This window comes from Euprymna scolopes, chromosome 39 (genome assembly GCF_053919585.1).
Source record: "Euprymna scolopes isolate OS-2025 chromosome 39, ASM5391958v1, whole genome shotgun sequence".
In the NCBI taxonomy this organism is placed as follows: domain Eukaryota; kingdom Metazoa; phylum Mollusca; class Cephalopoda; order Sepiida; family Sepiolidae; genus Euprymna; species Euprymna scolopes.
In genome coordinates, this window is record NC_136520.1 from 48178904 (window position 1) to 48193650 (window position 14747).

Here is a 14747-nt window from a genome sequence, read left to right on the forward strand (position 1 = left end):
TTACCCACAAACTTTTCTTTTCTCCATTCACCCTCATCTAGAGGGCATGCTTACTTAGAGACTGACACGCAGAAGCGAGGTCCATTTTATAAACCTAGTGGAACGAGCAGTCAATCAACTAGACGGGGTTCGGAGGGTCCTACTAATCACCTTGTTTTTTTGTTTCCCCCCCCCGCCCTCGACACAAATGAATTATTGTACCATTTTTATTGCTATCTTTTTTTGTTTTTACAGGTCAAATAAAAATGTTTTAAAAATTGGGAGTTAAGTAGGACGTCTCGCATTATGAAAGGGTGAATACGGTATTATGGTGAAAGAAGATACTAGCTACGAAAAACTTTGGATTTTGTTTAGTTCTGGAGTGACAAGGATGACCAAAGACCCCCACAGTCCCCCTTTTGAGTTGGCCATGTGCCTAAGTTTTCTGTTCGTTGTTGATTTTCAATGTAGTTTTAACATGAATAAAGGATTTAATATCTGAAAGTGTAGTATCTGCCGGAATAGATACTGCCAGCAAAGACCATCTGTTGGGGCACTCCCACATATAAGACCTTGGTCAATGTAGGAGCAACCCTTCATACCAATTGTCACTATTCAGTTCCCCTACTCCCCGGGGAGCTGGCCCCCATTTGCCCTTCACTCCTCGCATTAAAATCGGCCTTGTGCCTAATTTGCTCGGTGGGGGAGCAAATAAATACTCTTTTCTAGGCCGTTTGGCCAAGATCAAAGTGTAGTATATGTTCTTACTACATGCTGTACTTATGTTTGTAACTTTGTGATATAAAGTGGGGAATCACTTTTCTGTATTAATTTAATGTAAAATGATCAACTACTTTACAACAAGTCAGTCTCGGTGTCATTCAAGCCATTCTCCAGATAATTCATTTTTTAAAGGATTTCAGTTATTTTTTAAGCATTCAAGTCATTCTTAAGGTCATTCAGTTCATCCTTAAGTTTATTAAAGTCAGTCTAAGTCATTTACTTTTTATTTATTTAAGTAATTTCAGCCAATTTTTCGGTCATTTTAGTTTATCTTTAAGAATTTCATGTCAAGCTTACATTCACGAATTTATTCATTACTCGAGAGCACGCGACTAATGGTTATCGGCCTTGTTATTTAAAAGGCATATTACACAGAGAACAGTATATGTCTGAGTCCCAACGAAATAAACAAATAAATTCATGTTTACTTTTTTTGTAAAGGATTATATAGATCTTCTTTGTGATCATAGGCCGACACCTCTAAAAGAAAGATAGAAGTAGGAAGGGAGAGAGATTAAAAAGTGAGCGCGAACCAAGCTAATTACTGTCTATTTTCAGAACTAAATGTTCCACCTAAGTTTGTTTGATTGCTAAGAGAATGTCTCGTTTAATATTTATAATACTAGGTATTTGCCGGATACGCGTCTCTATTTTGATGTTATCAGAAAATGTTATGTATTTTCTTTCAAAAATAATTGTATAAATTACCAGTAGGAGGTGATCAGCGGCGCTTTTATTTAGATTTAGATTTTTTTAAGTAGAATCTATACAATACGCCCAACACGAAAGAAAACTTAATATTTCTGTATAACATGTGTACATAATAATACGTCTTAAATGGAATAGTATTATGCCCAATCGAAAAAAAATCAACAGCAAAAAATAAAATGCAATTCATTTGCGTTTGTGAAATTTAGCATGACCAAAGCGAGTATATTGATTTATTAAAACGACACACACACACACACACACACACGCATATATATATATATATATATATATATATATATATATATATATATATATATATATACATATATATATATATACATATATATACATATATATATATATATATATATATATATATATTACTACGTATAATATACAGAATATACAGTTATAAAGACTGCAGGTTTTATCTATATATCTTTAAAAGACAGAATGTGTGCCTGTGTGTGAGAACATTTTCTAAGTATATACTCAAGTAATATTGTGATCTACGAGGATAAAATTTGATATATAGGGTATTCGGGAATGTAAAACACATTTTATCGAATTAAATCCGGAAAAAGGGGTCGATAAGAGGTCAGCATTGACTCATTGTTACTTGCTTATGTTAAAGAATTAAAACACTTTTAAGAGACATTTATCGTATTTGATACACCGTCTTAAGGTTTTGTTTTGATTTCGAGTATTTTGCTTTTTTTAGTTACAAGAAGTGAATTGTTTTTTTTGTTTTTTTAAAACAACAACATCATATCTCATGCACATGTCTTAGTTCTTTCTGTCTTTTACTTATTTTAATTAAGATGATAACGCTATGTAAAATACCAGGTATATCTGCAAGTTTTTAATATTACTGTTACAGCGTTGTGCCTGGTGTAAGCCCGACCGTCTTCAACATTTTATGCAACATATATATACGCTAATTAATAATTATCCAGAAGTTGGAGTATTATAGCGATTGATGGTCTACTTCTTGGTACTGACGATCGTCAGAATGCAATTGCTATTTACATAAGGCATCTACCGAGTTATGGCGTACTGAACATGTAAATGCCAAATCCTTTATTACATGACGGTTTACGTTTACAAATCAGTATATATTCGTATCTTCTTCATGAAGAATTCCGAGGAAGATGCGTACCTGAAATAGGGCGAAGATAACAAAAGTTGTGCAAACGATATTCAATAGTAACGCAGTAGATCAGATAACCTCAATTATACTTTTGTTTTCTGTATGTTAGTATTTTTATCCGAACGCATAAAATATGTAATTTAATGTAGTAAACTTGAGATGATTTCAAAAATGATCTTACTATTTTGTAATCGAGTTCTCTAACAGATGTAAATATTTGACGTTTCTAAATGTTTGAGATGAGGATTGGTTATTTTTATTATTATCAATTAGACTACTGTTCGCATCTTGATTGTGAGTTTCACAAGGGTTCGGTCGATATAACATCAGGTGTATCTTGTCGAAATAGCGGATGTTCCTGTCCAACTTGTGAAATACATTTGCTAATTACTTAGGACCCCTATCCAGTCATGGCTGACGAAACAAGAGCACACTATCTCTGTGAAGTAAACAAAGAGTTCCGCTCGAAATTCCGTCCAAAATCCCGAGTCCGGTAGAAACATTCCCGAGTTCGGTACGATACACTTGAAGAAGGTTGAAGGTTATATCGACCGAAACGTTGTGAAAAGCACACTCAATAAGAAAACAGCAGTCAGATGAATAATAATACATGTAAATATATCTACTAGTATAGAAAAGGAGTTTTTATTCTGCGTACTTATTGGCATCAAAAAAATTAAAACTATTTTTTAGGAAATTTGACAGGAAGACACCTGTGTATGATATAATATTTTGGATATATGTAGATAATCGCTGATCGAAATAAATCGATGAAGGAAAAAACAGGCGATTTTTACCAATATTAACACCTTACACAGCCTTATATTAGAAGTGTATTTGAATGGTGTTGTTATCAGACAAAGAGAAATACCCGAGATATAAAATTAACAGTAGGTTCTTTGCTATTACAGAGCTGAGTTCGAAATGAATCCTTCCGTTTAGAACACAATTTTACCATGATACTTGACTTTTTCACTTGAGAATTTCATTCAAGCCACTATTTATAAACAAATAAAATTCGCAGAAAGGGTTCTATTGTGCAGTTTAGATAATAATATATTGTGGAATATGTCACTGTCGGAAGGCATGTGAAAATTTCTCTCGCTGCGCCCCGATGGGTCCCTAACTGGAGAAGATAATCGATTTGATTAAAAAAACTAGAACATTTTACTGATTTCCACGACAATAAAATATGAGTCTGTGACACATTCGTTAATCATTCAATACAAGGCAACGTTGTGTCTCCTTGCGTGTTATTAAATAAGCTTTAATTGAATAATTATTTGCATAGGCATAAACTGCTTGGGTCTTACATTTTATGAGAAAGGAGAAGCAGATTATTTCGCATAATAAACGGTAAGTTGAAAAAGTACAACATAAAGATCTATTTATTAGCAAGAAACATTCTGGATGCCATTTTCTCTCTTCAGCAAACTAGAGGACTCAATCGTTTACTTCTGATATGATGCAAAGTATATATTTTCGTCACGTTGTGACATACTTATTTTGGAGCATAATCGAACACAATGGATAACCTCGAACAGTAACGGTACAGTTTCAAATTAACGAGGGGAACAAATAATATATTAACGACCAATGATAAGTGTATTAGGTTGAGTCGAAAGTTTTAATTTTGATTTTCAAATACGTTTCGTTGCAATATCTTTATTTTATATATCATTTAAAAATAGCGTTTTCAGTCTATTTAAATGTTTAAATAACAATCGTTTTGAAACAATTATGTTTTCTCTTTAGAAGGTACAAGATGGAAAAAAATCGCATAATTTTCTTGTCTCAATTTAAGCTAGGCTGAAAAGCTGCTGTAACATCTAGCTATATCAACGTAGCGTTTGGCCCAAGAACCACTACTGAAAGAACAGCACAGTGGTGGTGTAAGTAGGTTTGTGCGACGAATACAGTGAGTGTAGTGGTCGGCCATCGAATGTTTACAATGATTATTAGTACATTCGTGGAACCAATTCAAAGTACATCTGTTCGAAAACTTGCTTTCGAATAAGACGGAGTATATACGACGCTATCTAATGTGTACAGATATTGAAAGGCCAGATATTGATAAATGTATGCTTAATGAATTGAACGACAACCAAAAGAAATGCCGTTATGAAGTGTTATCTTCCCATCGTTTACGAAATACAAACAGCCAGTTTATTTTTCGGTATGTGACTTACGATGAAAAGTGGGTTCTTTGTGGCAACCAGCGATGCTCAACGCAGTTGTTAACCGCCAGAGAATCTCCACGAAACTTCCCTCAAGGCAGAGTTACACTAAAAGAACGTCATGTTGACTGTTGGCTGGAAGGCTACCGGTGTCATTCATAGCATTCGTTTATTTTAATGTAGGCGAAAATATTACGGCTGAGAAATGTTGTCAACAAATGGATAAACTGCATCAACAACTTCGAAAACAACACCCAGCATTAGTCGAGAGAAAAGGCGCAATCGTGAAAAATGCACGATCACACGTTGCTAAACCGACCCTCCAAATGTTAAACGATCTACGCTACGAAACTCTGCCTCATCTACCATTCTCTTTAGATCTCTCACTTACCGACTGTTACTGTTTCAAGCATCTCGACAACTTCTGCGTGTAAAATGCTTTAATGACCTTAGCAAAAATAAAAACGCCTTCAATGATTGGTTGTTATTTGACCGCAAATATATTTTACGTTACTGGAAAAAATACACTTGTATTACATTAGCAAAACTGTTTGCATTCTGATGGTGCTCATTCATTTCGATTCATAAATTTTTGTAAGAGCGGAGATATGTTCATCTGAATTAAAACGTTTACAATCGCTAGAATTTTTTTGTCAAATTGATAGCACAAATAAACTACAGGAGGGATATTTAAATAACAATCAATAATCATAAAACCAAGTGAAAGATGCATTGTCCCCGTGAGTGTACAGTGAATAAGGCATCAAAAATGACTAACTTCAGCATTTCACCCCCACATTTAGCCCCCATATCCCCAGGGGACGTCGAATCCAGTTGAAAATTAATAAACTGTGCAGTTTTAGACCTGAACAAATGTAAATTTGAGTTCTGCACTATTCAAAAAAAGTAATGACCAAGTCCATCATATGCCGCCCCATATAATCCAAAAAGTCCCCGCTTCCCTAATATATTTAGTATTAATGCAGAGAGTGATCCAGACGTAACTCAGAGCCACCCAGCTTTCCCCGGAACCTGACGTAAACAGCCGGTGTAAGTCAGGCGTCGCCGAGGAAATTAAGCCCCGCGTCGACGATGAAAGCATAACAAGAAAAGACAACCTACCCTAAATTTTAAGTTTTATTAACTGTAAAGAAAAATTTCAGAACAATATTTATTTCTTTTTTGATATTATAACAAAATACTAAATGAAACCAATGTAAACAACAACAAAATAAACAATAAAAAGTAGACACCATGACGTAAATAAAACCAACACTAGCAGAAATAATAATAATAATAATAATAATAATAATAATAACAAACCAACCCAGGACAAGAACAACCATACCATAAATAATAATACTAATAACGAACAAGATAAATGCAATTGTAGACACTGCACAATTTGCCCAGTCCAAAATAAATGTCTAACAAAAAGTGTAGTTTATCAAGCAACAATATTTGCGAAAGAAAACCCGAATAACAAGAAATATTACATAGGCATGACTTCCTTAGATTTCAAAACCCGATACTATGACCACAAAAGTACCTTAAAAAAATTAAAAAAAAACACCGTATAAAAACAACACTAGCGAATAAATACTGGGAACTCAAAGAAAGCGGACATTCGCCGGTAGTTGAATGGAAAATAATGAGACATGCTACCACGTGCAGACATTTAGACGACCCAAGTAAATTATGCCTCCATGAAAAATGTGCTATCCTGTACTTTAAATAACCTCAAAATCTATTAAATTGTAGACGAGAAATAGCAAACAACTGTGTTCACAAAATAAAACTTACTCCAGGATAGCGATACAAAATAGCTTTAAAACTAACAATAACAATAGAAAACAAACAAATAAATAAATTAAATAAACATGAATATAAATAAACGATCACACATATATGTATATATATATGTATATATGTGTGCATGTGTGTGTACACATAGGTATATTCATATATATATATATATATATAAAGAGGGAAAAGATCGACCTTTAACCACTAACCTAGTTCTAAAACAGATCCTTTGTTCGATAAAATGCATGCCCATTGGCTGATAGGAGGGGGTGCGGTTTATACTAGAAAGCTGATTGGCTAACTAGGAATCCTCAACATATATAAAAACAAGAAGCACCCACAAAATTCGCACATAAGCCTGACGAATCCTACAGTGGATGAAACGTAGAATATTCAGTGTAGCTTAATCGCCATATATATTTTATAAATTACTAACTAGCTCTACCTACGTATTGAACACTTTCGAAGTAAATACTTAAAGTTTACGCATAAATCTATACTTTCGTATAATAAATTTGTGGGAGTAAATAAAGTAGTTATAGATATATATATATGTGTGTGTTTGTGTGTGTGTAATTATACTGTTCGTGAAATTCAGTAAATTTTCATATACCAATGAGTTTTAAGCCAAAGATGCTTGACTTAAAACGTAAGCTACAAAATTATCCAATTTTATAATTGAGCATTAGTATACTGTGTAAGCAAAAACAAGACTTCAAAACAAGGTGTTGGTGGCAACAAAAAGTGTATTTCAATTTACGTTACAGTTGTTTCCATGTCCAGTTCGACCATTTCAAGCATTATGTCGTTTGAAAATTTTAAAAACCAGCATTTCTTCAGATGTTATGAATAAGCACCGTCTTGGTAATGGAGCATTTTTTGAAGATAAGGAAGGAAGGGGAAAGCCCTAGCTAGAAAGGCATGCGAGAAGCATCTACCTTTGTTGTGGTTACCGAAAATCCCATTTAAAAATTAATATATCGCCTAATTTCCGTATCCTTTTTTAAGAGCAGACTCATGACAAGTTGCTACACAGAGCCCTAAGCCATTAAATTTGTTTTAAAATATATATCCCATTCTTTGGGTTCCTAAATTAGATTTTGTTATTTCTCTGTTACCCAATACTTCATTTTTAAAATTTTTGTTTCGATATTATGGCCGTAACAGCCTTGCAAAAATGTTACAGTTAGTTTTAATTTCGTATTAGTGGCAGGTAATGGTTATAGATTTTCGTTATATTTGTGCTCGAATTTAAGACACTTTTAGTTTCGAAGCTTAATTGAATACAAAAGTAAAGAAAATGGGTATATTAAAGATATATATATATATATATATATATATATATATATATATATATATATATAAATCCTTGTATAATATTACGGGTGAAGTATTCTAATCTATTTATTGTTATTTAATGTTTTAAGATTCATTGTTATTCCACTTGAAAAATGTTTTCATATCGTTAAGTAGTATAAAATGAAGGGAGATAATCCAATTATATTGTTAAGTATTGTTAGTTAATTTTGTTTGAAATTGGGTCGATTTGTATCCTATAATAGTCAAATGGGGGGCAATTCAGGCCGTTTGGTGTTTTTGGTTCATTGATTACTAGAAGGTGTCTATGATTAAATAATTAATTTAATAATTGATTTGATTTAATCAGACAGGTCAAGAACATGCTACGGTGGCTTACTTAACCAATTAAGTATATACATTTTGTTTTGATCTCAAAAATGCTCTTAGACCATGGGTTTAACCCGCCTCTGTTACTAATCACTTAATTCATGCGTTGTATTTTTGGGTGTCTAAATAAATAAAATGCATATCCTCTAGTTGTTATGCTGACAGCAAAACCACCCTGTGAGAAGGTGTCTACTCCTGCATTTATGGGTAAAGACATTTAGAACAGGGATTTCTGTAGGTAAATAAGTAAGTCAGTATGGATTCTACCAACTGGGGGTGTAAGATGACAAAATATGATGACATTATATTAACATGAATTTTGCAGCCCTCAAATTGCTGATTTAATTTTTATTTTTTTAATAATAACTGGTTTAATTGCTGAGTTGTTTTATTGATTTGAAGAGGGTAAACCTTATTTCACCGTCTATACTTCTATGATTGAATACAAGGATGCTCACCGTTCTTAGAGGAGCTGTAGACCTTATTTATATGTTATGTTTTGAAGTCTTGTTTTTGATTACACGATATATGTATATATATATATATATTTAAATAATTAATGTAAAATATAATTAAATGTAAAATGTAATAAATTTTAAATGCAATTAATGTTAAATGTAATCAAATGTTAAATGTAATTGATATTAAATGTAATTCAATGTAAAATGTAATTAATGTTAAATGTAATTAAATGTTAAATGTAATTAATGTTAAATTATGGTAAATGTAAAACGGAATTAATGTTAAATGTAGTTAATGTAAAATGTGATTAAATGTTAAATGTAATAAATGTTACATGTAATGTATTGTGTAGTGAAATAAATGGTAAACTAATTAAATGTTAATGTAATTAAATATTACATTTAATTCATGTTAAATGTAATTAATGGTAAATGTAATTAATATTAAATTTAATTAAATTTTACATGTAAAAAACTTAAATGTAATTACATGTTAAATGTAATTAATGTTAAATGTAATTATTGTTAAATGTAATTAAATGTAACATGTAATTAATTTTAAATGTTATTAAATGTTAAATGTAATTAATGTTAAATGTAATTAATGTTAAATGTTAAATAATGTTAAATGCATGTAATAATGTTTAATAAAATCGAATGTTAAATGTAAGTAATTTTAAATGTAATTAAATATTGAATGTAATAATGAAAACTGTTATAATGTAAAATTTAATTTAATATTAAATGTAATAAATGTTAACAATAATTAATATTAAATGTAATTATATGTTAAATATAATTAATATTAAATGTAATTAAATGTTTAATGTAATTAATGTTAAATGTAATTTACTGTACAATGTAATTAACTGTTAAATGTAATTAATGTTAAATGTAATTGATGCTAAATGTAATGATGTAAAAACTAACAATGTCAAATGTAAGTAATGTTAAATGTAATTAAATGTAAAATGTAATTAAATGTAAAATGTAATTTAATGTTCAATGTAATTAATCTTAAATGTAATTAACTGTAAAATGTAATTAATGTTAAATGTAATTAATGATAAATATAATTAATTGTAAATGTAATTAATGTTAACTTTAATGACGTAAACTCTTACAATGTTAAATTGAATTAAATATTACATGTAATAATGTTAAATGTAATAATGTAAATGGAATAATGTAAAATGTAATTAAGGTTAAATGTAATTACTGTTAACTGTAATGAAATGTAAAATGAAATTCATGTATAATGTAATTAATGTAACATGTAATTAAATGTCAGGTGTAATTAAATGTATAATGAAATGAATGTTAAAAGTAATTAAATGTTAATGTAATTAAATATTAAATATAATTAAATGTTCTTTGTAATATACGTTAAATGTAATTACATGTTAAATGTAATTAATATTACATGTAATTAGATTTTAAATGTAATAAAATATTAAATGTAATTATTGTTAAATGTAATTAAATGTAAAATGAAATTAATGTTAAATGTCATAGGGTCAAATGTAATTAAATGTTAAATGTAATAATGTTAAATGTAATTAAATATTGAATGTAATAATGTTTAATGTGACAATGTTACATTTAATTTTATATTAAATGTAATTAACGTTAAATGCAATTAACGTTAACTGTAATTACTATTAAATGTAATAATGGGTAATGTTATTAAATGTTTAATGTAATTAAATGTTTAATGAAATATAATGTTAAATTTAATTAATGTTAAATGTAATAATGTAAAATGTAATTGATGTAAAATTTTATTAATATAAAATGAATTAATGTTAAATGTAGTAATGTTATATGAAATAATGTTAAATGTAATTAAATAGTAAATGTAATAAAATTAAATGTGATAATGTTAAATGTAATTGCATGTACAATGTAATTTATGTTACATGTAATTAAATGTTAAATGTAATTAATGTCAAATGTAATCAAATGTTAAATATAATAAATGTTTAATATAATAAAATGTAAACTGTAATTAATGTTTAATGTAATTAAATTAATAATGTATTTTATGTTAAATATAATGAATGTTAATTTTCATACCATTAAATGTAATAATGTTAAATGTATTTAATGTTATATGTAATTAAATATTAAATGTAATAATGTAAAATGTAATAATGTTCAATGTAATTTAATGTTAAATGTAATACTCTTAAATGTAATTAAATGTTAAATGTAATTAAATGTTTAATGGAATTTTATTTAAAATGTAACCAATGTTAAATGTAATTAATGTTAAATGTAATTAATTATAAATGTAATTAATATTAAATGTAATTAATATTATGTGTAATTAAATGTTAAATGTAATTAAATGTTAAATGTAATTAAATGTTAAATGTAAGCAATGCTAAATGTAAGCCATGGTAAATGTTAAATGCAATGATGTGAAATCTTACAATGTCTATTTGAAATTGATGTTAAATGTAATTAAATGTTGAATGTAATTTATGATAACTGCAATTAATGTTAAATATAAGTAATGTTAAATGTAATGATGTAAAATCTTACAATGTTAAATGGATTTAAATGTTTAATGTTATAATGTTAAATCTAACAATGTTTAATTTAATTAAATGTTAAATGTAATAATGTAAAATGTAGTTAAGGTAAAATGTAACAACTTTTAACTGTAATTAAATGTAAAATTGAATTAATGTTAAATGAAATTAATGTTAAATCTAATAAAATGTAATAATATTAAATCTAACAATGTTTTATGTAATATATGTTAAATGTAATCATGCTAAATGTAAATAACGTTAAATGTAATTCATGATAAATGTAACAATATTTTAATTGTGAGTATAATTAATGTAAAATTTAATCAAATTGGAAATGTAATTAATGTCTAATGTAATTAAATGTTAATTGTAATTAATGTAAAATGTAATTAATATAAAATGTAATTAATGTTAACTGTAAATAATGTTAAATGTAAATAATTTCTAATGTAACAATGTAAAATATAAGTAATGTTAAATGTAGTTAATGTTTAATATAATTAAATGTTAAATGCTAAAGCTAACAATGTTAAATGTTATTAATGATAAATGTAGTTAAAGTTAAATGTAATTGAATGTTAAATGTAAATGAATGTTCAATGTAATTGAATGTTAAATGTAATTAATATTTAATGTAATTAAATGTTAGATGTAATAATGTTAAATGTTACAATGTTAAATGTAAATGATGTTAAATGTGATTATATGTTAAATGTAATAATTTTAAATCTTACACTGTTAAGTGTAATTTATGTTTAACGTAATTTATGTTAAAAGTAATTGATGTTACATGTGATTAAATGTTAAATGTAATTATGGTAAATCTTACAATGGTAAATGCAATTTATGTTTAATGTAATTAATGTTAAATGTAATTAATCTTTAAGGCACTTAATGTAACATATAATTAAATGGTAAATGTAACATTGTTAAATATAGCAATTGTAAATGTATTTAATAGTACATGTAATTATTGTGAAATGTAGTTAATGTTAAATGTAATTAAATGTTACATGTAATACAATTAAATCTAACAATGTTAAATGTATTTTATGTTAAATGTAATTCATGTAAAATGTAATTAATATTAAATGTAATAGTTGTTAAATGTAAGTAATGTTAAAGTTTATTAAATTTTAAATATAATTATGTTAATGTTAAAATGTAAATGTAATTTATGTTAAATGTAATTGAATGTAAAATGTAACTAAAGGTAAATATAAATAATACTAAATGTAAATAATATGAAATGTAAATAATGTTAAATGTAATTAATGTTTAATGTAATTAAGGTTAAATGTAACTAAATGTTAAATGCAATAATGTTTAACCTAACAATGTTAAATGTGATTAATGTTAAATGTAATAATGTTAAATGTAATTACTGTTTAATTTAAATAATATAAAATGTAATTTAACTGGTGGATATTTTAAACGTAATAATTTTAAATCTTACAATGTTAAATGTAATTTATGTTTGATATTAATAATGTTAAATGTAAATATATAAAATATAAATAATATTAAATGTAATTAAATGTAAAATGTTATTAATCTTAAATGTAATTAATATTTAATGTAATTAAATCTTAAATGTAATTAATGTTAAATATAAATAATGGTAAATGTAATTAAATGTTAAATTTAATTAACGTTAAATATAATGGTGTTAGATGTAAAATATTAAATGTAAATAATGTTAAATGTAAACAATGTTATATGTAATTAATGCTGAATGTAATAATGCTCAATGTAACAATGTTAATTATAATTAGTGGCAAATGTAACAAAGGTATGCTAACTGTAATTAATGTTAAATATAATTAAATGGTAAATATAAGTAATATTAAATGTAATTAAATGTTAAATGTAATTAAATGTTAAATGTAATTAATGTTAAATGTAATTAATGTTACATGTAAATAATTGATAATGGAATAATTGTTCAACTTAATTAAATGTTAATTATAAATAATGTTAAATATAATTAGTGTTAAATATAATTAATGCTAAATATAATTAATGTTAAATATAATGTTAAATGTAAGTTAGGTTAAATATAAATAATGTTAAATGTAATTAATTTTAAATGTAATTTATGTTAAATGTAAAAATGTTAAATGTAATTAATGTTTAATATAAATAATGTTAAATGTAATTTAGATTAAATGTCAATAATGTTAAACGTAATTAATATTAAATTTAAATAATGTTAAATGTAATTAATGTTAGATGTAATTAAATGTTTAATGTAATTAATTATAAATGTAATAATGTTAAATGTATATCATTTGGAATGTAAGTGAAAGAAATGGTTTCAATGATTTTTTTTTAAATTTTCTGTTAAGAAAAATTGAAACATATGTTTTGTTTGTTTTTTGTTTGTTTTTTTGGGTTTTTTTTTTCAAGATAAAGCCTGTAGACTAGAAAAGGGGAAACAAAACATGTTTTTGTTGTTGTTGTTGTTTCCTCCAACTGTTATTTATTAATTGTGTGTGGAGACTGTATTCCGTATCTGCGTTGGAGGTATTTCTGTGTTGCACGCTCGGACGCCCTCACGTAGATTATTTTAATTATGATTGCAATTGTCAGCCAAGACTTTGCAAAAAAGGTATCAGTCAGGATTGATGAAAGGTTCAGCATTTGGTAACCTGACACCTCCAGGCATAGCCATCGCATACCTTTTCTCTTACAATAAGATTGCACCTGTGTCCACATGATGCACAAGTTTTCGTCCATGCCGTTTTTTTTTTTTTTTTTTTTTTTTTTTTGGCAAAAGTCGAGGACTCCAGCTATTGTCTTAAGGCTGGAAAATTCATGTTTGTTTTTTGGACGTGAAAGTACGAAATGGTGTGCTTCTATTTTTTTAACTAATTTGTTTTCTTTTCTTCCTCTTCCAAATAGTAAGGTACGCGATAATTAAATGCCGACGCTCAAAATGTATAAATATTTTGACTCCTCTTTTTACTTCAAAATCCACCAAAAATCAGAAAATAACCAATTTTAATGAAATTGTCATGATTTATAAAAAAATGTTCGCGAAATATAATAAATAAATTAGTATAATTTGAATCCCAGAAAATGTATTAATTAAAAAAATATATCTTTACTAATGTTTTGGTTTTCAGCAGTAAAAAAGAATGAAAGAATTTGTTTCGGCTTTTTTTATGAAAACAAAGCATCGTAAATTATAAACTTATTATATTAAAATTATTATTTTGTACAGGAACATAAGGAAAAACATCTAAAGTGCGTATTAACGAAATCGATATAACTCGAAGAAAAATTAATTTTTCGAACTTTGAAAATTCAAAGCAGCAGACGACAATTTCAAATTGTCGTCTGCTGATTTGAATTTTCCACTCGTGCGAACATGGCGCTACATTTTCATCGGCTCAGCTTTATGTTACGTCAGACGTCTTAATTTCCTTGGCGACGCTCAGCTTATTTCGGC

The 14747-nt window shown here is 27.3% G+C and overlaps 1 pseudogene; it reads left to right on the plus strand.

Moving 5' to 3' along the window:
• Window positions 1–697: 697 nt before the first annotated feature.
• Window positions 698–834, plus strand: LOC145264035 (U2 spliceosomal RNA; annotated as a pseudogene).
• The last annotated feature ends 13913 nt before the right edge of the window (window positions 835–14747 follow it).